Source organism: Dermochelys coriacea, chromosome 19, assembly GCF_009764565.3.
Source record: "Dermochelys coriacea isolate rDerCor1 chromosome 19, rDerCor1.pri.v4, whole genome shotgun sequence".
Classification (NCBI taxonomy): Eukaryota; Metazoa; Chordata; order Testudines; family Dermochelyidae; genus Dermochelys; species Dermochelys coriacea.
The window spans coordinates 3,138,355-3,161,808 of record NC_050086.2 but is presented as its reverse complement, the minus strand read 5'-3'; the positions used below and the strand labels follow the sequence as shown (position 1 = coordinate 3,161,808).

The following is a 23,454-nucleotide window of genomic DNA, read 5'->3' as shown; positions in this document are numbered from 1 at the left end:
TAGGGGTGTCAAAATAAGCACTAAGCTAAGTGCCTGGCGTGCTCACAGTGCTTCTATCTGGTTGGGAGACATGGACAACTTATCACCGCCAAGTTAGGAAACTTGATCAGTTCCGCAGGCATGGTCATTGCTCCCTTTGCAGAGTCAAATGGTGGGATGAGATTCCCAAAGTCAAAAATGTTAATCCCTGTCCGATGTCTGGCATTCAAAGCATGCTCATAAAAGCTCAGTTGTGTTGGTCTGGGCATCTCGTTCATGAGTCCCTGAGAACACCCGAGGCCATATTTTATGGTCAGCTAAAGCCAGGCACCTTTTTTGTGGTGGCCACAAAAGATATAAAGACGCACTGAAGTCATGCTCGAAAGCACTTCAGGCTGGCCCCAGCAGCCGCAATGCACTAGAGCAAGGTGGCGGCAGACTTGTCACATTGCTGTTAACCGCTTTAAAACAAGGCATAATGCCGCCGAATGTGAAAAACGTGAAGAGCACAAGGCAAGGAAGTAGCAGCCCGCAATGGTCACGGACAATCCTGTCTGACCTGCATGTAACTGTCTGTGGTTCTTGCATTGGTCCGACCTCGCATAAACATGGTCACCTATAGTTGGCATTGACGTAAGAAGCCATCATTTTTCCCCTCAAGCTAGCATGGGAACGTCTCCCTCTGCGGGGAATTCCACCCACTGTTCAAAGTGTAGCTGGACCTTCAGATGATGGTGGCAGGGGCCATGTAAGTACTTTGATAGCCAGATCTTCTCCAGGGGCTTGGGGGCTGAAGTCAGGCAGGACCCTGCAGCTGGCCTTTGACACAGGCTCATCCGCAAGGGGCTCGGAGACAAAATCCGCAGTTGTGCCAGGGCAGAGTTCCTCGCTGCGCTTCAGCTCCCAGCCAAGGGAGGGGAGAAACAGAAGAGCAGCTTTGAAACGTTGGTTGGAGCGTGTGGTGGCAAGACGCAGAGCGGGGCAGGGAGGGGGAGCAGGCACCTTCCCAAGGAGGCTACGAGGGCCACAGCACATGGCAGAAGTGTTAGAAATAAGCATCTTATTTCTGCTTCTTCACCCCCTACAATAATATTGTGACACACACACCCCATCCCAGCACTTCCCATTCCTGGCACTGCCCACTGGCCCCCACTCGCCTTGGCGCTGCCCCCCCTCATTCTCCCAGCATAGGAAGTGCCCCTGCAGCTCTCTCCCCTTTGGGCTCTGCCAATGCCCTAACAGGCAGCTGCACACAGAGGATGAATGCCCTTGGATGCATCAAGCTGGTTCAACCTGCTGCTCTACAGTGAGTGGTTCATGCCACTGAAAGGCCCCCCAGACTGCCTGCCTGGGGGGATGAGCAGGGACTGAATGGGCATTAAGAAAGCAAAGGGGACTCTGGGCTCGAGGCAGACACTTGGGCTCAAACCGGAGTCAGAGACCAGGAGCAGTATAGACATACCCCAAGTCCCCCTTCTGTCCACACACAAATCAGTCTGACTCAGGTCAGCAAGCTCTCAAGACCTGGGTCTTAGGATGCTTCTTGGGGAGTGGGTCCCATTCCAGAGCCTGAGTCCTGCTACAACTCAGGTCCAAACCTGGTCAGGGTGGATGCAACTAAGCTGCAGACCCAAGTCAGAAAGTCTGCATAGTGCAGTATGGATGGGTTCGCATGGCTGAGAGATCCGAGTCCAGCAATCGTAAACTCAGTGTAGAAATATCCTAATAGAGCAACACAACCCACTAGGAAACAAACAGATCTGGATACACGCACATATACAGACAATGTTCACTCCTCTCTCTCTGCTTGTGCCCTAGCACCTCGCACATCAGCTACACTACAGGCCTGTCAGGAGCAGCTGCGATAGTGTTCATGGGCCTCCTGGTTTTTGCCATTTTTCTCCACGTTCCTTGAAACCCAGTTTCAGTCCTTTTTGCTTTGCAATGAATGGGACCTCCAAGGGAACAACAAATCTTTTGTGACTAGTGGAAGAGCAGCTGCTGGCCTGACTTCTGAGTGGGATCTGTGCAAGTGCAGCTGAGAGCACCACCCGTGCATCCCTACCTCAGAATAAAAGACGTTCTCTTAATAAGTCTTAAACCCTGTAATCCTTCTCAGTCATCATCACTTTCAGATAGGTCCGGAGGAGATACGCCAGGTATAAGGGAAAATTTATGACAGAGAGTGTCTCTCTTTGGGAACCCCTGGTAAATGTAAGATAGGGAGTAATCCTGCCTGGCAGGGCAATTAATTGGCTGGGACCTACGGAGCCTTTTCAGTTTTTAACTTCCAGACGCTCGTTCCTGTGTTCTTCATTCCGTTTTGACTCCCACCTCAAGATCTGGCCCTCGGGTTTTGGCCACCTGAGTGGAACATACTCCCAAACATAATCAAGTGGAATTGAATTATAAGAGGCAAAAACATCAGGCACAGCATAAAGCTGCCAATTTAGATACTTCACTTCTGTTTGCTCATAGGCAGAGACAGGGAGGAAAGGCTTAAGGGAGAGGAATTAAAAGCTTCCCGTCTGGACTGCTCCCCAGTTGAGCAGAGCTTTGATTAGCACTTTCAGAGAGACCTACCTTCTCACTGGGCCTGGCTTCTCAAGTGACCCAGTGGATTTGAGCAAGCAGAGTGAACTGGTGGGAGGGGTGAAGTAGTTGAAAGGAGAAAAGCTGAATGGAACGGAAAGGTGGAGTCACCCCACGAGCCACGTGATGAACCTTAACATGCAACCAGGATGCAAACGTGGAACCGTTTTTTGTTTTTGTTTTTTTTGCAATTGTTGAAAGTGGTCACAGCCTGTTTCTACGGAAATAGATCCATCACCACCTCCTGGCAAAGCTGCTGGGAAACTGCCTGCACCTCCTTCTGCCTGCACCTCCTTCTCTCTCCACCCTGGTTTCCGCCAGTCTGTTGGTGAGATGGGTTTACAAGGCTGGGATCTCTTTCAGGTACTCGGCACGCGGCGTACAGTGGGGCGCGAGTCCTCTACAGGCAATTTTCCACACACGCACACACCTAGTAAAATTATTGATGGGCGCGTAAGATGCTTTCAGACGGAAAGGCCCATCCCCATGACTCCAGTAAGAACTCGTAAGCAGCAACCACCATCTCTAACTGCAGAATTAAGGGGGGAGGAGAGGTTTCCTTTCTGCCCGCAGAGAACAACTCAGTGTGGTCAGAGGTGGATCAGAGGCAGGATAAAGGGGTTTGGAATGGTGGGATCAGGCCCCTCGACTTGCTGCTGATGCGATAGGATGTGGTTAACGCTCCCAGAGGCCATCCCAGCTTCAGCTGCTACAGCTCTGGGAAGCCAGCAAACTGCAGCAGAAGCAGGATGGATTGAGAGGGACATGAAAGCTGCAGAACCCAGGAGAACATCCAGCAAGGAGCTGAGCTAGGGTGAGAGCTGAGCTAATGATATTCCACCAGTCGTCAAGTCACCAGACCGGCTCACCAGCCCCAGTCCTGTACCTCAGTGTCTCACTCCCTTCACTTGCTCCCGGCACCCACACTCTGGGCCTTATCCTTGGCCGGGGCTGAGGGCCCTCTGAGAGACTGCCCCGTCTAGATCTCTCACAGGCAGGTGGGCAGATACTGCAGTGGAGGCCAAAAATTATGGATGCTCTTCCCATAAAGGGAAGGACTTGGCAGATGAGGACCAGAGAGTTCAAGTGACAGAGTATAGCCCCTGAGCTTACGTTAAGATCCAAGGCCCAGCAGCCTGAGCAGGAGTAAGTAACAGTGAGCTGAAGTCACGAGCTGGCATAAGACTTGATTTTGTAATAATCACAAGTGCTGAAATTAAGAATAAAACTGCTGACAGGTAAGTGCTCAAGAAGACTGTTTGTACCAGTTTAGAGTATTTTTGGAGGAAAACAGCAGCAGATGTCTAATCACAGGTACCCATGGAGACAAGTTGACATATATGCGAATAAGATTAAACTAGTTAATATACTAACCTATAGGATAAGGCGCCCCAATATTACGAGGGAGAGGTAGTTAAGACACAGTAAAGGAGGGAGGAGTCATTCATGCGTGTGTGTGATGGACATCAAGGCCTACAAAACTTTCAGCCTTGAGTCAAGCCATTGAGTTCTCCACTGGCATGCCAGAGTCAGAGTAGGATCTGTGCCTCGAATCCTCCCCAGGGATAGAGTGAGTATACACATGGAATGGTGCGGGCCATTATTACAGGACTGTCTTACTTCTCCCTACTGGTTTGGATTTTACTTCTAGGACTAACCGCAGTAATATTAAACATATTTTATATATAAAAGGTCTTCCCGGAGCATGAGCGTTGTCGTCACTGCTGTGCTCATTGGGGCTCCCAACTGAACAGTGATCCTGAGAATCCCAGGCCTGATATTGGGACCAGGACCTACCAAATTTCAGAGTGTTAATTGGGAATTCTTGAGAATATAATATAATTGACACACAATCAACAGATCAGCCAACAGGAGCAAATCCTGATCTCCTGGGTACCAGTCATAGGCCTTATCACAAAGCCTTTGCCCAAAGTTAGGCCAGCAGGTGCAGAGTGCTCAGCACCTCCAGGATCAGGCCTTATTACTAAATTCACATCTGCCTCCAGTTTTTTCTTCTGCATCTTAGCTAGAAACAGGAGGGTTGTGAAATTTGGACCTGAAGGGGCTGGAAAGGGGGTAGGATGTTGGATTTGGAAGGTAGGCCCCAGATCCTCAAAGGTATTTAGGTACTGCGTGTTTCCATTACTTGACAACCATGACAGGATGTGAAGGGCTGTTGTACAAGGACAGCCTAGAGTAGCTACAACTGGCTGTAACACAACATTGCCCTCACCTCATGCAATCCTGCAGTGTAACCACACAACTTCCTGATACATGCTGCCATGCAGCAACACAATGCAACGCAGTACAGAGCACGGTATTTGAAACTGCATAATGACCCCTCTCAATATTAACTTCATCAGAGCCAAAGGAGTAATGCAACAATATGTGGCACCAAACTCTCATTGTGTACCAGGCTGCACAAAATAATGCAGTACAGCACAATGCAATGACACATGCATTGCTATGTGTCAACAACATACAAAGCAATACTAACAGTGCCGTACACACAGTATCATGGTACACCACCCCAACAGTGTTATTTTGTAAAATGGTGCATGAAGGAAACCCAGCACAGCAGACATCACTCAGTGCTTCCCTGCCATAACACATGGCAACAAAACAGTGAGATGCATGCACACAACTTTGAAAAAAGTGAGTCAATGCAACAAAACAGTTGCAAAAATAGTGCAACGCAGCACAATACTGACAACAGCATGGAGGGTTGCATGGCAGCACACGCAATTGTAGCCATCAGCATTCACAAGGCTGTGGTGCACAAGCAGATACATCATATCAGAGAGGTCATCACATTTGTTTGTAGGTCATCAGTGTCATGGTGCCATCCTTATACATGACGGTATCACCACAAGGCAGCGTGAGGAGCAAGGCTGGCTCCCTGGACATTGGCTCGATCCAACGGCGTTATTTCAGAAAATATTCAGGGGGTGGGGGAGTATGGTTGCACCTGCATATGGAACATTATCTGTGATTATATCATATCCTGCAAAGTTGCAGGGGGAGAGGGGGAGAAAAGGGGAGCATTTAGACCTATAAAAAGTTTGGAGGGGCAAACCATGGTCAAGGGGGGCAGCTGCATAGCAACCAACACCCCAGACTAGCACGGCCCTTGGTTAGTAGACCTCTCATGTCCCGCAGTCAATGTTATGTCCTGGTCTCTCTTCAGTTCACAGGCTAGCAGCCAGTTTCACTATGGAGGACTCCGACCATGGACACGAATCGTGCAGATGTTGCTTTGCTCTTAAGGTCGCTGCCAGGCAGTGGGAGGAGTGCATCACTTCTCTGGCCTCTGCCAGGCTAAGCGGTCGATTTTCTGGTTTGAATTAGGAGAACAGCATCAAAAAAAAAAAAGGGGGGGGGGGAGGAACCTTTATGAAACTCATACAAGAGTGGCAGGGTTGCAGCCAAGAACAGCACTAGTTGCTCTTTAAAAATCAACACATTAAATAAAGTTATTTTTGTGTCCTAAAGATACACAATCGCTTTAGGAACCCGAACACAGGCCCTTTAATGAGGAGCAACAACATACAAACCTCCCACTATATAAATAAAGCTTTGCATCTATAATTCAGTTTGAATCTGGAGTCCACCACATTGCTTTATTTCCAAATGGTAGAGCAGCCACCATTTGGACAGAATAAGAAGCACAATCCTCCGTATTCTGCTCAGCAGATCAATTGATTTAAAGCGTAAGAGCAGATTCTATTTTTTTAACCCGTACCCAAGGTGCAGATGCACCAACCTGCCTGCCAACCAGCGATGAAGTCTCTGGGTTTCTGAGATTTCATTATGCACCCGTGTTGCTATCACGTAACAAAATGAACGTGCAGAACTAACACGCTGTGGGGAAGATTGAATTTTTGGAGTCTGGCTTGCACAGAAGCTCGGCAGTTTTTACCCAGAATAAATCCCCTGGCACATTTTCTGGGGTTAGGGGAAGTGGAGTTTGAGGTCTAGGATGCAGACACAAGTCGTCAAACAGGGAGCCCTGCCAGGAGTTAGTATGTGTCTGAGTAACACAGCCAGGCAAATTGTTACCGATTGCCAGGGCTGATGAGGTTGAGGGGAGGAGGAAGGGAGGACAATTGTACCTGGGCCCCAAGCTCCAGAGCCCCCCCCAAAATATCTGTAACTGGGGTGAAATGGTAGAGGGTGGGGTCCCAGCAAACACTATGTACAGGGCCCCAAATTTCTCATGGCTGGAGAGGGGTCTTCCTGGGAACAATTTTGCCAGGTGTTGAGCTTCCTGGAAGCCCTGGAGAGTTGTGGGTTGTTCAACATCTCACAGGATCAGACCTTTAGGATGAGTCAAAGGGATGGTGGGTATTAATTTCCCTGTCACCCACCTACATACCCTGCCTTTAGCATGTCTACTAGGAAGGGCCTCTTACCACAGATCTGAAAACATCCCCCACGCAATGGGCCAAATGCAGCATCGATAAGCACAGCGATGTAAGCCACACATTAGCTGTAACTGGGCTGGAGACCGAGGTTCAGGGCCAATGCATTGAAAATCTGCACCTGCTGGCAGTCAGTGGGTGAATATCTTACACTGCTACGGCAGGGCAGGGATTGAAAACTGCAAAATGAAGCCATCCCCATTGCCGATTTCACCTTACCCATCCCTATGCTTTGCCCTCCCACACTCGTTTCTCATCCACTCCTAGGAACGCAGGAAATGCCAGACTGGATCAGAACTGCAGTCCAGCGTCTAATCTCAGCCAGCACCAGCTGCTTCAGAGAAAGGTGTAAAACATGGCAGTTACAGGACAGAAGGCCCCAGGGACTATGTTCACCTAACGAGGAACTTATATTTGGCCCCGATACTTGAATGCAATGTGAAGCCACACTACCAATAGGACCGACTTTGGCCCTAGATGTTCGTGATGGGTGATAGGGAGCTGTGTGTGGGCAAGTTTCCCCTTCTTCCCTAAATTTTGCAGCAGTGGAGAGCAGATCAAAGCAGACAGAGCACCCACGATACCAGCCACTATATGCAGGGCGCAGAAGAGTGACTCCAACCAGCCCCTGCTTGTGAGTCACGCTGCTCTGTGGTGTGAATCAGTTTTAAATTGTTTTTTTTAAATCATTAATTCAGATGAGCCCTTGGAAATGTCACAGATCACCTGAATAAGACAGCTCCTATTTCAAATCAGTTTTCACTTCCCAGTGAATTGGACTATTACCAGTCAAAACCAAACAAACGTATTTATTACATCTCTTCTCAGCTTTGCAGGATGCTGCAACCTGCTGAGCATTCAGCAACAAACAACTAGCTGTGATCTGTATCACGGCCGCACCTTTGAAATATCATCTCCAGTATTTCCAGTATCCTCTCCAGTATTTCACAGACATTCCCTCCAGTCATTCTGCAGCCTGCAAAGATTGCAATGGAAGAGCTCTTAAGAATCTTGCACTTAGCTGCTAACAAACAAGGCCACACATCCCACTCCTAAATGGCACAGAAAGTTGGCCCCCAGGATCACCAAAAAAAGCAAAGTGCTTCCAAGCGCTGAGTCTTGACTGATCGTTTTGGGCAGTTTCAGAGCAACTGTAAATATAGAGATTAAATAATCATAAAATGTGCAAAAAATGGCACAGATATCACTCCAAATTTCAGAGGTCAGCAGAATTGAGCATTCAGGTTTCTAGCAGCCCTTGGGTTGAGTCAACATTTTCCATACCCAAGTTGCAAAGGGGGAAGGGAGACAGGGGGAGAAGTGACCACTGGAATTCACAATGTTACTTTCTCTGCATAAGGAGAAACCAGCAACATTCCAGCCTCCTGCCATGTAATGCAATTGGTGATAAGATGCTGCTTAAATACAAAAATCAGTGCTAGCTGATACAAACAAGTCTGACAGGAAAAAAAAAAAAGACAGGTTTCAGAGTAGCAGCCGTGTTAGTCTGGCAGGAAAAAAAGAAATGCAGATGTTTAGTTGGTTTTCAGCCACTAGAGGGACCTGAGCTAGCATCCTCCTGGATGTACGAGATGTGAGAGTCGAACAACAAACAAGTAGCGCTCCAGGAACACCTACTTTTCACTTCCCAGCAATATTTAATGGGATCAACTTTTTTCTTTGATTGCTCACAGCTTAATTATTAGCATCTGAGCTGCTTTGATGATCTGTTGGTGGGCTGGGAAAAGGAAGATTTTCTATTTGTTTTTCTGTTTCCAAGCATGTCAGGGTCATGCAAATTAAAATCTGACCGCAAGATTTTGAGTTACTGTAAAGATGACTTCAGGGGCTGCTTTACGGTTGACATGGCAGAATTTCCTGGAGAAATGATGGATTATATACGTTTTTATAGATTCTTGTTTGACTCTGTTTCTGTGGTAATAGTTTCTACAACGCCCTTCATCCTGTAATCCTTCTGCAAAGGATAGGCCAATTTTGCCCTCAGTGACATCTCTATCACTGAAGGTATGGGTCATCAAGCCCGCCTCCCACAGAAATCATCTTGCCCACCACTGAAATGCAGCCACCTCTAGGGTATTAGAGAGTGGCGGTTTCAGAGCACCCAGCAGGGTAGGACAGAAGTGCAAGGAATCCTGTATCCTGTTACAACTGCAGTGAGGATTTTGGCTGAGGAAATAAGCCTTGGTAGAGTCTCTTGGGAAACAGTGCCCTGAGTTCTCCTAACTGCCTTGGGTGGTCAGGACCTTGGATTTACTCTTCCTTCTTTAGACAGAGCCGGCAGGAACACAGCGCTCCCTGGTACCACACTGGCTCATTGGTTCAATACTAAATCAAAATGAAATACAGCACCAGGGTTTCTCTTGGCATCTCCTATCCAAGTCCCTGACCAGGGACAACTCTGCATAATTTATTGGAGCTGATGCACTCCCAGCAGGGCAGTCATAAGGCTATTAACACAGCTGCTAAAGGAACATCCCAGCCTGGACTTCCTCCTATGGTACTAAAGAGAATTTGGACTCTCCTTACTGCAGGCTGCTACTCCCTCCATGCCATGTTGGGGCCTGATCTAACTCTCACCAGGGTCAGTGGGAGTTTTCACGTTGACTTTAGTGGGATTTGGACAGGGCCCTGGTGAGCATCTTGCAGCAGCTGAGAAAATGGTTCTACTAGCAGCACAGAGGAGCGCTGCAGAACAGCGAGACAGGTAACTTCATTGCTGCATGCAGAGCCTTGCAAAAACAGGGCTGTGTCCTGCTCCTGTTGAAGTCAGACGTAAAACTCCTGACACCAGCAAGCACGGGGTCCAGACTTGATGGAAGCAGCCAGTGACTCACTGGCATGGTAAGGCACTTGTCTTGAGTTTGGTGAGACTTCGCATAACCTGCCATTTCCTCCAAGCTCCCAAAGCTTGCTCAACAAAAAGGAAGTACCCCACCACCACTGGTGCTAGGTGAAGGAGTGTGAAATGATCAGAAAAGTACGTGGTAAGGAGCCATAGCCTCAAAAGTCAAGTTGTTCATATAAAAATAGAAAAGCCAAGACTATTAAACTTGTAATCCATATGCTGTTTGGTGGGTGCTGCAGAGCGGGAGGAAGGACTCATGCCATGGAATAGTCCCCTGGCTGCCAGAACATGGGGTGGAGGGACAGGGAAGGGAGGATGGCAGCTGCCCAAGCAATGAGATATAACTAACGAAATCAAGGGTGTTGGAAAGGAATTCTATGCTCGTTTCCTCAATGGGGAAAAGACACGATGGGCCCACAGTCCCCACATCATGGGCCACATGGAGTCTTGACATTCCTGTGCCATCCCCAAAAGTATAATTACTATTGTGTTATTAGTACCACCTGGTGCCCAAACCAAGATCAAGGCCCTGTTTGCTCAGTACTGTGCAAACACAGTAAGACATTCCCTGCTCCCTGCAGCTTATGGTTTACATGAACAAAACAGCATGGAAAGTGAGTTAGTGCTCAGCAACAGAGCCAGGAATAGAACGCAGCTCACCTGCCTCCCAGGCCAGCTCCCTCGCCAGTGGGCAATATGGGCGCCGCTGAAGTCAGTTACACACCATCTCCTGGCTCTCTCTTTCTGCTCATCCCAAAGACTAAAAGAGCACTGAGTATGTAAAGCAGCATGCAGTGAAAAGGTCACTCACAGACTGGAATTTGCGTACTTTGAAGGTTTTTTATTTGCCTGTTTTCATGGGAAAGTGAGGTCAGAATCCAAGGGCCTAGCATTTTGTTCTGAGAACCCCAAGGTCTATGGCCAGCTTGGTGTCTCCCAAGCGTTGTAGGTTTGTTGGCCGGTCATTGAAAAAGCTCCATCAGCTGCACATGCGAGTTTTCACTCGAGGCAGAAGTCCCAGCGGAACACAGCTTGATTAAGAGCCGAACTAGCTAGCTCAAGTACAGCTCCCATTGACTTTGTGGCTTCAGAACTGGGCCATTGCTAGAGGTCTATGAGATTAACAACCTGTGAAGCCATTAAAGGGTTCTCCAGAGATGCCAATCCCTGAATCTTGGGTGAGAAATTTCCTGCCTTTTAAGTGTCACCACATGCAATTCCATAAGCCATTCACTCTTTTGGAAATCCCTTGATTGTCAGTATGAAGGAACCGGAGAAGATGCTCCAGAAACTTGCCTTACCAGGCTTCTACTTTCCTTGGAAGAATCTAAGGTAGTTAGATCTGGTATCAGGGCAGTACTAGGTTACCTGCCACAAATCCCCCTCCCCCCACCATCCTTTTTCATATATTGTCGCTAATACGCTGTCTGCCCAACAGCATTCTTGGTGCATTCCTACAGTAAGTACCACGGATTTGCTGTGCTTTATGAAAAATGAAAAGAATGTTTTAAATGAAATTAATTCTTATGAACCCAACATTTCATAAAAAGCACTACCTTCGTACGGTCCGGCATAGGGCAGCTCCATGCTCTATGTTAGACTTGCACAAGGAGGTGGGAAAACAAAGGCCATGGCATAAGATATGTTGGACAATGAACATTTTGTAAGTGTTTGCAGGGTCTCAAAGGGTTCCATCCTAGCACTTCATTTATGCTCAGCAAAAACACAAAAGATGATCTTTAAAGAGCAAAGAAGAGAACTCCTCATGGAGAAAGCACTCAGAGGAGGGCCAAGCAACAATGTCTAGTAAGAAGAAAAGGAGCTGTGTTGGCCATGCAGAGGTTGAGGGCTCTAATTCCTCGAGGAAGGCCGTGCCACAGGAGCTTGCAGTTTCCCACCCAGTTGGCCCAGGAGTTACTTTGGCATGGACCTGGGCAGGTTTTGTGAAACTGGGTGGGAAGGAATGAAGAGATTATGGAACCAGGCAGCGAGATCGTGATGCCACTTTCCCTTCCCTCCACCCCACTCCTCATCTCCCATTCAAAGACATTAAAGAAAGAAATCTGCCTTTCACCACAGGAGGAGCTGATGCAAAACTGTCTGGTTCTCTCTTTTCATCTTCACTTTAAAAAGCAACTAAATTAAACTAAATTAAAAAAAAATATCCAAACCCCCCAGCAACTTTCTGCTGTCCTGTCTTCCTCTGCTCTGGTGAAAGCTCTAGTATTTTAGGACAAAATGGCTTATGCTTCATGGCTAGAACTGAGGAAATAATTCACAGCCCTAGTTATGGGGTGGATTTCATTCATGTGTGTATTCAGGAATGGTCAACAAACCAGTGGCCAAGATTTTCAAAGTTATTTAAAACAGTTCAGGAACTTTTCCCATGAAGACTTGTTGGTCTTCAGAACCTTCATGCTTTGTATGTTTGCAGCTGGATAGTCAAAATAGGTTGGGTCGGTTACATAAGTCCTGTCTTTTGAGACCAAGCTCTTCAGAGCAGAACAGTCTTACTCTGTGCCTGTAAAGTGCCTAGAACAATAGGGCGCTGATCACAGTAGGGGCCCAGCAATGCTACAACAGTGTTAACAACCCTTGCAGTAGTGTGTGTTTTTCTTAATCTTCCAGCTGCTTGAATCAAGAAGTTGCCCAAATAGCTCAGCTTTCATTACAAACAACAAAGACGTTTCTAAGCCCTCGTGGTCGTGGAGAAGAAACTGAAAATGGGATCTGACTGCACCAGACGGCTCAGGAACTGGACAGCAAAGAACTCAAAACTTAATATTTAAAGAAAAATCTCATGATATTTAAGCCAATCTCATGATCTTTGGGGTCCTGACTCATGAGCTTTGAATGCTGGGGGGGTGGCAATACCAATAAAAAAAATCAAAATCATAAATGTAGCATTGTCCATTTCCTCTGAACGGATGATTTACGTCACTCCCCAAGAGAGCACGGATTTCAGTGGAATATACCTTCAAAATTCTCATACAAATTTTTTTTTGCTAAAAACGGGCTTTTCTGGGAAAAATTCACTCCTGCGTCCCTGGCTGGCATGGTGCTGGTGCACTGTGTCCCACCTAAGTTCTCAAAATAGGGTGTAAGTGGGGCGAGCGGTGCCTGGTGCTGGCTCTCTGCACCGCATTTGTGCGGTGTTTTGCTCTGGGTGTATCTGTGCTGTTAAAGTCCAATGGGTCGAATGTTTGCAGGAGACGAACACAAAAGGGTTGCAAACACATTGGAATTTAAATCTGCTTTTGAATTCCAAGGAATTTTTGCAGAATTTCTCCCCTCCCTCCCCTGAATTGTTTGCTCAGCTGTTAGCCTTTGCATTAGTGGCATCTTGTCCCCAAAGGGGTTATTGCTTCAGCCCAGAACTAGAACATTCCTTCCCATTACAGCCACGCAAACCTCCTCAGTTTCCCTGTGCAAAGGGGGTTGCAAGCTCCAATGCACATTGGATTCACACACTCTGCCCCCTTCTGGAGTTTTATTCTGAGTTTGGGGATGGAGCAAAGCCAACATCTCAAATCAAAAGCAGTCAGAGCTGCCAAGTTTCACAGCAAAACCACAGGATTTTGATAGGAAGCCATAAAATCAGTCCCAGGCTTGATCAACCTCAGGTAACTTTTTAAAAACAAAACTGGGCTGAGCTTTCGCACTTGTACCAAAACCTGAAAGCAGGTGCATTTGCCCTCGGCTTTAAATACCATTACAACTATTTTGCAGAGAACGGATTCATAGATGCTACAGGTAGGTCCTGACCCTGAGCTATGTCGCATGATGGCACCTCCAGTGCGCCTTTAAAACGGAATCTGGACAAAAAGTTAAACAACTTCGGACATCTGCGATGACGACACCATGGCCTCTCTCCTAAAGTGACCCTGGCAGACTTTACTGACTTCAGCTATACACAGGGGTCACCCTTCCTCACCACTGAAGTGCAGCCACTTCAGGAGCAAAACACAAACTGCTCAAAGGCACACAGGAACACTACACAGGAGTTTAAAACAGGAAGCAGAGAAGCATACATTCTCCAAGTGAAAAGCACAGGAATTACAGCAGGGAGAATACATCTCCCGCTCCCCCATGCTGGAATTTGGCTAGGACCCCAGAGATTTTGTAAAGAATGCTATGAATTGTTACCTGTCCACCAGGGTCAAGACCTTGGGTTTATGTTTCATGCAAAAGATGGCACCTCTCAAAAACACAGTACCCTCTTAGCACAACACTGTCCACCCAGCTTCTTATATTGGCAATCCACGCTTTGAGATCTGAGCACCACTGGACCTGACAGAGATGAGCGCCACCCTACTGGATCATCAACACCACTTCCTGCAGCAATATGGAGGGAAATATGAGAGGTTTGCAGCAGCACAAGGTGGCCAGGCTTCAGAGTCTTGGTTTTCTGTCCAAGACAAAGAAAAAGCTTTTATTTGACTAATGCACCTCAGAAGAAAGTCCATTTCTGTGTGCTCCCACTGGCATATTGTCTGTGGATAAAGACAGAGGTTAGATTGCCACTCGACAGCTGGCAATATCATCTCATTCATCTGGATGAAGTTCTGTGCAAGACCCCCTTCTTTAGGCTTTAGATCCCTCTCAACTTGGAAAGCAGCAACAAAATAAAACCCTCTGGAAGGACAATAGAGAAAGTGCACAGTTATTTCCTGTGTGATCTGCAAGGAAAAAGGACAGAGCATAGATAGATCTGGGAGAGCTGTGATTTCGAGGTTGATCAGTCTTTGAGGAGACTGGCAGATCTCTGTAGGTTTTTAGAGATTCCGGGGGCCAAATTTTGCTGTCCGTTACCTAGGGTTTACACTGGGTTAACTCCAGTGAAGCCAACAGGAGCTGGGTATGATCTGGACCTTTGAATAGTTTTTACATGCTTCACATTGGCCTTGCTTCTGTGCATCTCCATGGTACAGAGCAGGGTGATGGGGGGTGGAAAATGGGGATAGACGCTAACCTTCCTCCCCTCAAGCAGATGCCAGGAAGACCAGTTAACAAAGGCTTGTACATAGGGTTGCCAGTGTTCATTGGACATATTCCTGGAGGTTCATCAAATGACCCACTCTTTAAATAAAGATTAATCTTTAATTCCTGGAGACTCCAGGACAATCCTTGAAGGTTGGCAACCCTACTCACACAGCACTTTGTAAAGTGCTACATGTTATTAAACACTTCGACTGGAAGATGCATGGATGCCAAAGCAACCACGAGTTTCTTGCCACATTCTTACCACAAGGGAGAGAGCCATCCAGACAAGGTTCTTTTAAGCTAAGGGAGATAGTTTCCAAATGGGCTGAAGGGTGAGAGGTGTTCAACTATGGGCAAAGGAAGCACCTAGAGCTAAGGTTTCAGTCCAGGGAGAAGACTCTTACTGACAAAGCTTTGAGCTTTGGGTTTAGTTTTCTCCCTGTGATTTACTGACATCAGAAACATAGAAGATCAGGATTGGACGAGACCTCAGGAGATCATCTAGTCCAACCCCCTGCTCAAAGCAGGACCAATCCCAACTAAATCACCTTCCGGGGCTGTAAGCCACTAGAGATTTCCTTGAGTTAAGTGGTTTGACAATACAAGGCACCCCAATCCAAACCATTGGCTTCCTCTCTTACTGCACTTCTCTGACGGCCATGGCAGTCCTACAAGGTGCTCATGTACTACGCTTATGAGGGCCATATAAGTACTTGGGTTAAAAAAGAATCTGACCTTCCCTTATATCTTTACTCTTGCTTCCACCTATTCCTCTTCACATTCATAGAATCCTAGAATATCAGGGTTAGAAGAGACTTCAGGAGGTCATCTAGTTCAACCCCCGGCTCAAAGCAGGACCAATCCCCAACTAAATCATCCCAGCCAGGGCTTTGTCAAGCCGGGCCTTAAAAACCCCTAAGGATGGAGATTCCACCACCTCCCTAGGTAACACATTCCAGTGCTTTACCACCCTCCTAGTGAAATAGTGTTTCCTAATATCCAACCTAAACCGCCCCCACTGCAACTTGAGACCATTGCTCCTCGTTCTGTCATCTGTTACCTCTGAGAACAGCCAAGCTCCATCCTGTTTGAAACCCCCCCTTCAGGTAGTTGCAGGCTGCTATCAAATCCCCCCTCACTCTTCTCTTCCTTCCCCTCTTCACTCTTCCTCCCAGTCTCACCTCACTGCTCCCTTTCATGCCTTTACCAAGCTGCTGGATCTGCACTGAGAGCTCTCCCTTTACTCTCCAAGGGCCTTACTGAACTCCACCTCCTCCAGTACCTTTCTCATCAATAACTCCAGCAGAGGACGAAGCTGAAGTATTGTTCTGGATCTTGTGCTCAGTGGCTGTGTGCACACTCTGGGGTAGGGAGCAGGTCTGTCTGCATCACTGTTTGTGTGTTGATTTGTGGTGCTATGGACAATCAGCGATACAAGGGATTCTATCAATACAACGATAGAAGCAGAATACAACCTGTGGAGGGCAGTCAGTGTCCACTGAGCAGCTTGGAAGCACTGATCTGAATCCTGTCGTCTTGTGTTTTGAAAAGGAGGAACCTAATGGTTGAAGCCTCCTTGATGGTAACAATTATCAAGAGAACAAGACGCGCAGTAGAGTGAGATGTGCAGATGCAAGGAGAGCTCATTCTTTTACGTTTGCCATGCCATCTATTCTCTGCTTGTGGCCTAGACCAGATGTTTGACTGGTACACTAAAATCCAGCAAATCTAAAGGGCTTTTCTCAGTCTGATTGGATCGTCTCACTTCCAAGTTCACATAGTGTGCTTTGGATCAGCTGGAGAGGCCCGACATCCCTGGGTAGAAGCGATGCATCTGGGAAAATGATGAAAAACCAACTGGAGAGAAGAGAAAGGAAAGTCAGATACTCGGCACCTGCCACGTACCATTGGGAAACAATTTGAGATTTAACCCTAAGAGGGGGAAAAAAGAAAGCAAGGAAGGTCATTATTCAGGGGGGCAGATTCTCTTTTGCTTTAAATCCATGCAGCTCCCTCCAAGTCAATAGTGCTGCATGATTGAATGTGAAAGGATGATTCAGTGGTGAGACTCTTGCTCATACATCCCTGCACTGCACTGAAGCAGTTAGATTCTCCCAGGAGCTCAGATCCAGATTTTCCAGGGTGTAGCATTCACAACCAGGACTGGGATTTCACAAGAGCTCAGCTTCCGCTTAGGCACCATAGTAACAGACAGATTCCCCAAAGTACTCAGCCCCCCGACACACAAAAGCTCTTCTGAAAGCGTAGCATCTACACAGGAGCTGGGGCTTACCGAAGTCCAGCCCCCAATACTGCACCATTGGCAGGAAGGAGCATTTCTGAACCCTGCACTCACTGTTCATGAGGACAATCACTTGAAGATAGTTTCCCACATCATGTGGACTTTATTACAGGCTGTATCATTTCAAGGGGGGCACTTTTCCTGAGGCAGAGAGAGAAGAGGCCGAGCCAGCACTGGCTACAAACTGAATCAAGGAAATTCACACATGTAGGAAAATCCTTTGCTTTTAATTAGTTTGTTAAAATGTATACGTTCCGTGGAAAACACGTGTGTGTGTGTGTGTGTGTGCGCGCGTGTGTCCCCTCCCCCCCACACCACTCTTGACTGGATACTTCAAAGTCTCCGACATTTCACGGGGAATTTTGGTTTCTTCTGCAATCTTCCCTTTTCTTTCCCTCACTAGCATCCCTGCGTAAAAAACATCCAAGCACAACACAGGCAGAGAAGGGGAAAAAGGCACAAAGTTCCCCAGGCCTTTGAGCCAGTGTTGGGTGTACGTGCGGATCTGTGCCTCTAAATGGGACCAGGATGCTGTTCACCAACCGAATGCCCTCTGCCTTGCCAATCACTCAATTTGCCATCCCGTCAGCTGACAAGTGCTCACTAATGGTTCCCCTCCTCGCCTGTAAAGCACAGGATCGAAAGTGAAGTTTGGCCAAGGCCAGGGAAGGGTTATACAGAAAGACACGGCTCTGCTTTCTTTGCCTTTCTGCAAGGGCAGATATTTTTGAAGCAGTCTAAAGACAGACAAGGAGGTGGGGGTGGGAGGAAACTGGTGTTCAGGACAACAAGTGAAATTCAGTATCGTTTTATGGCCCCACCCTGCAGAACTATGAGATTGTGTTGTTACAGACACTGTCTGCAGCACAGGAGAATGGAAACTCTGCGGCTTTTCTAGCTGTGGACAAGCTGAAATATGAGCGAGAAAGACAGACCATGTGTGTGAGAAAGGGAAAGAGAACAGCCCTTCGCGCCCTTTCGACCAGGGCTAATGTATTTTGCAGGTGACATTCCCTGACATACTCTTGATACAATGTTCCTCTCGCTCCAGGGCCCTGGAGAGAGTCACTTTTCATGGAATTGGGAGGGATGGCAGGAGGTAATGTATTGGAACCTTCGTGGCAACAGGTCCATTAGTAACTTTGCACACAGACCTTTATAATGGGAGCATTTGAAACGGGTATCTTTCCTCCCACCATTTTCCTTCCAGTCAAAGAAAATTTTCGATATGAAAATAAACAAACCGCAAAAAACCCACGCTAGAAAAGCGCCTGCAAATAGTCAGTCACATAATGATCCCCTTATATATCAGTTTAAACTCCCAGCCACCCCACTAATAGCTCTTCTTATTGAGCTGTAAAAACCTGTCTCCTAAGTTCCTTTGGAATGGATTTATAACAAAGCAGAAATCCCATAAACCCTCTACAGAGCAGTGTGGTGGAATATCGGTGCATTCCTACCCGCTTGGTACCCCAACCAGCCTCTCTGCTACAGTCTTGGCAAACTCAGAACAAAAGAAGGGTCCCAAAAGCAGAAATCTGCCATCCAGGAGAACCAGGTGGGGAGAGGCCTCTTATCCTGGAGGTCAGAACCCCTGTATTTTATTTCATCCTAAGATGATGCGCCACACTAGACAGATTCATGCTACAACAAAGATGCTCAGCACTTTGAGTGCACCCATCGAAGATACTTAAGTGCCCCCCCATTGTTGTGGTATCCAAGCTCCTCAGTCTTGAGCATAACTATGCTTCTCATATCATGTTACAGTGGATCGGTATTAGGCCCATTTTACAGATGGAGAAATGGAGGCAGAGAGGGGAAGCGACTTGCCTAGAGTCATTAATAGAACCCAAAAGTCTTAGCCTGGTCACTAAAGTTGCAGCCATCTCCCCACCACCACCGCTGCCCCCCAACAGGGGCACCATAGAAGTGAGGACTTCCGCATGCCAAAAACTGACTGTCGTCCTGCTCAGAGCACAAGTATTGTCCAAGTTCCCCAGGAGTCAGCACAATGCATTGATTGTGTGCAGACAGATGGTCTCCCTGGTGAAGTCCCATGTTAAATAATTTTCAGCCTCCTCTGTAGCATCAGACATTGGCCGCTGCCAGAGGCAGTGTTTGGGCTACTCCAGCATGGCAAATCCTGGTATTTTAGGGAGCTCCGAAAGTTGTGCCCTGCCCTTCAGTCCCCAACCATGAAAGATCTGGTGGAAATTCCAGTAGATTCCTTCTCTTGGTCTTTTAGTGTCTCTGATATGAGCTGGAGGACCAGTAGCCCCAGGATCCTCTGACCCATTTCTCTGTTCCAGAATCTAATTCTTAAATGGAGCCCCACTAGGAACCAATGGGCAATTTTCATCTCATCACTAGGAAGATGTTCTTCCACCCAGTTACTGTGACCTAGTCACACCAAAGGAACAACAAAGCCTAATTCAATCCTTTAAGGGCTACCATCTGTTTATGTTTATCCCCATGGGACCCACTGATTTCAGTAGGACTTATGGGCATAAATGAGGGCAGAATTTAGCCCTAAATTTTTTAAAGTAACCTCTTGGTCTTTCCAAAAAACCTCACTGCACCAAAGTCATCCTCAGAGTCATTCAGTTGAGGTCACTGGAGTTTATGTTCTCATGTGTTTGGCTCATTGCCACTGTATTTTTGAAAGATGAAAGGTGAAAGATATAGGTATAGATCCAAGGTATATTCCTACACCAGGTAATGGGGTGTGTGGGGGTAGGGGAGAGCCTGAACCCAAGAGCCTGGGTCCTAAGCCTGAACCTTTCCATGCAGAGTGAGAGGGATGAGCTTGACTGCATCTAAAGAGGAGGATGCCTTGGAGACCCATCTCACTTGGATTGGATCTCCAAGTTGTTCCTCCGACTCCTGTAAGTCAATGACTTTCTTTGCAGTCTATCCATTGTCCATTCTTCACTGGCTGTGCTCACGTACACATGCCCCACGTGGTGAAGTGCAAATAGGACAGCGCTCTGCTCTCAGTGGGAAAAGTCTGGTTGTATTTTTGGTTGCAGTCCTGGTAGCCTTGGTTACTCTTTCATGAGTAGTAAAACATTGGAGGTAGTGTTTAACCAAGCCACAAAACTATTGAAATACTGCTGCTGCTAATGGCTGCTTTTCAAATGCTGCATCTTACCCAGAGACTCTTGTCTCTCTCACCAGCAGAAGCTAGGCCAATAAAAGATATTACCTCCCCGACCTCATCTCTCTAGTATCTCACTGAGCACATTGCAGACAGAGGCAGCCAGCCCTGCACTTGGGGAAACCCACAGGTAAAATTCACAATAGGAAGAGAGAACAGGAGCTAGCTCCAAGCCCCTGAATTCAGATTGCATGTGGTTCTGCGCTCTCCCTGCATGCTGTTCCTCAGGGTGGCAGGTCAAGATAGTGACAAAAGACCTAGAAACACTTGGAAGTCAGAGAGAAACAGCTGCTGTGGCCGTCTGCCTGCAACAGTATGAAAGGATATCAAAAGGGAAAACAAAAAACCCTGCCATGGAGAACTATGCTGAGCCACTGCCAAAAGCCAGACAGAAAAATCCTAGATTTCACCCAGGTGTGAATAACTTTTGACACTTCTAGGGCTTATTGCTTTAAACAAAACAAAAAAACAAAACAAAACACGCAGTCCCCATTCACCCTTAGCAATACTGTATTTCATATGAATGGAATATATGAATCACTGCAAAGAACTTCAGTGCAACCCAGTACAAAGAAACTGAATTCTCCACCCCACTTACTGCAATCTGGTTTTCTGTAGCCTAGAACAAAGGCAACAGGAAACAAATACATCTAGACAGTCAAACTCTTTTTTAAAAGGGTAACTCAGCTGTTACACTTATATGGAGGAGATCAGACATTCATTTCCAGTCAGGGCTATTATGACCCACAACTGGGTTACTTCTTCCACCTACTTATGATTGTAAATGAATTCCACAGTGAGAGCATCACACATTTTCCAAAAACATGATGAGATCCTGACAGCTCTTGGATTCAAGCATGAATGTGGCTTCTAAAGTTACAGCTAAGCCCACTAACCCCAATTCTTGGGCAAACATTGCTGCAGATTGGAACAGGTGACTAAAAAGAAGACTCTCGCTGGTGGAGTTCTGTTATACAAATAGGGATCTGGTCTTTCCTGACCCAAGTGGACAAGGAAAGAAAAATAAAACAAAAATAAACGTTTCAGTGAAACTAATCTTGGAAGTTGTGCTGAATAAGTGAAAACTGATGGTTCTTTATTATAGAATTGAAACAATTTTCTAGCAGATTTTTTTCTTCTTATGCCCGACAGCAATAGATTGAGAGGAATGGGATGAAAAACTAGCCCACAATCGAACCAAATTTCTCGCATTTCCTGTGTCCATGGAGATTTTTACTCTTTTAGCTTTGGGCATGCCAAAAAGGGGGAAGGGGTGTGTGTTACCTGTCCTACAATGTAGCAAAATGGCAGAAACCCGGGATAGTTAGATTCCCAAATAGTCTTTAATATTCAGCTTCTTAGGGGTTTGAGGATCTAAAACCACAATAGTTAGATAGATTCAGTTAAAGGAGAAGTTGGCCTATGATTGCCCCTACTACAAGATTTGATGTGGTATGATAGATGCAGCATCTGAGAGAGAGAGAATTCTCTTATACTACACAGAGCGTTACCACCACAGCCCAAGAAGGTAAAACTTACTAATGCAGACATTGCTATCATTTTAGCATCCAGTATGCACGGGACACGGCAGCTGAAAAGAATAGTTTCCCAGTGTCCCTTGCTGATGGATCAAAACCGGATTTTTATAGAAGCATAAAAACCCCAGGAATTTGCTGGCCTTATGATTTATTAAAAATGTTCCTTATAGCAAAGCTGCCTGTAGATGAGGAAATATCTCCAAGTAGGTCAGCCTGGGGCAAACGTATAAGGGTGACTCTCTTGGTTTATTAAGAATGTCCAAAGTTTAGGAACTGGTGGATGAGAGCTCAATGAACAGAAATGTCCTTAAAAACAATAAAATAAGAACCTTCTACTTCCCATCCCAGGATGTATGTGAAGTTAGCTGAGGTGACATACTTTTCTTCAGTGCCGATCAGAATCGGGGTATGAGAACAGATATCTAAAACTGGAAGAGGACAGCCTCCTGGGCAGATTATGGAATTGAACTAAAAGCCTATTTGCTAGGGATCAGGGTCCCCGGGTGCACAGAACTTTTCCCATACATTTTTCTTACAAACGTTTGAGACAGGAAAGTAGGGTTTGGACCTTAGAGCCATCTCTGCCCCAACCTGGATCCAGTTTCTCATTAACCTTGTTTGAACATCACATACTCTTGGTACAATTTATTAAAAAGGAACAGAATTAAAAATGGGTTGGGGAAAAATAAAGGGATGAAAAAGGGACAGAAGAAATCAAGAAAAACACACAGACTAAAGTTCTCCTGATGAGAGAATATTCCTTTGCAATATTCCTCTCTGCTTGGGGAAAAACTAATCAGAATTAGAGGGTCTCATGACTGAAAAATTAAAGAGATTTTCTCTAGTCTGAGCTTAATGCAACATGTGATAGGTATCTAGGTGAACGATAAGGAAAAGGAGGAATGGGAGAATATGTCAAGAAAGAGAAATAAAGTCCTTACCTTGTTAGCTGAAACAGTCTCCTCAGGCTTGCAGAGGGGAATTTGGTTTTGGGGTTATGGGGGGGGGGAGGTTCTTGGCATAAACTAACTTTTATTGCTGTTAGAATAGTCTATTCCATGGGAAGTGCAGCAGTCGCTGATGGTACCTTTGCAGAGAGGGAAGAATGAGAGAGAGAGAGAGAGAGAGAGAGAGAGAGAGCGCGAGAGCGCTGTGCTGGGCAGCACTGCAAATGAGTGCATGAGGGAGGGAGGAAAGGTTTTTCACAGACTCTTTGATGGGCTAACAGCTCAGGACTGGGTTGGTTGGTTACTTTTTTTTTTTTTGAGTGGGTTCCAGCTCTGGATTGTTTCTCCGTTTCACAGACACAGAAGGAAGTATATGTTTGTAAAACAAAACCACACATACACCCTACACCAACCCTAGATGTGCAGGAAAGTCTCTCCTCAAAGACTCAGGCTACAAACAATTTCAGCACCATATTCAGCTGAGCAAACTGCACCCCTTTTCAGCACCGAAGTGGCAAAAGTGTAACTGAGAAGCCAGACTGGCTAGGGAGGGGTGTAGGAATTCAAGTGGGATTCCAGGGTGGTAGAACTGGACTCAGGGCCATGGCAACTGGGGGGAGTTTGCCTGGTATTTCCAGGACTCCAGGAAGCATTTTGCCTCCTGGCTCA

The 23,454-nt window shown here is 46.6% G+C and overlaps 1 protein-coding gene across 1 annotated transcript in view; it reads right to left on the bottom strand.

The window, feature by feature from the left end:
- Window positions 1-23,005, bottom strand: part of COL8A2 (collagen type VIII alpha 2 chain) — a 147,500-nt gene extending 124,495 nt beyond the window's left edge. The window contains exon 1 of the mRNA XM_038377616.2: window positions 22,780-23,005. The gene's annotated coding sequence lies outside the window, so the exon portion shown is untranslated. The remainder of the gene's footprint in view (window positions 1-22,779) is intronic.
- Between the last annotated feature and the right edge of the window lie 449 nt (window positions 23,006-23,454).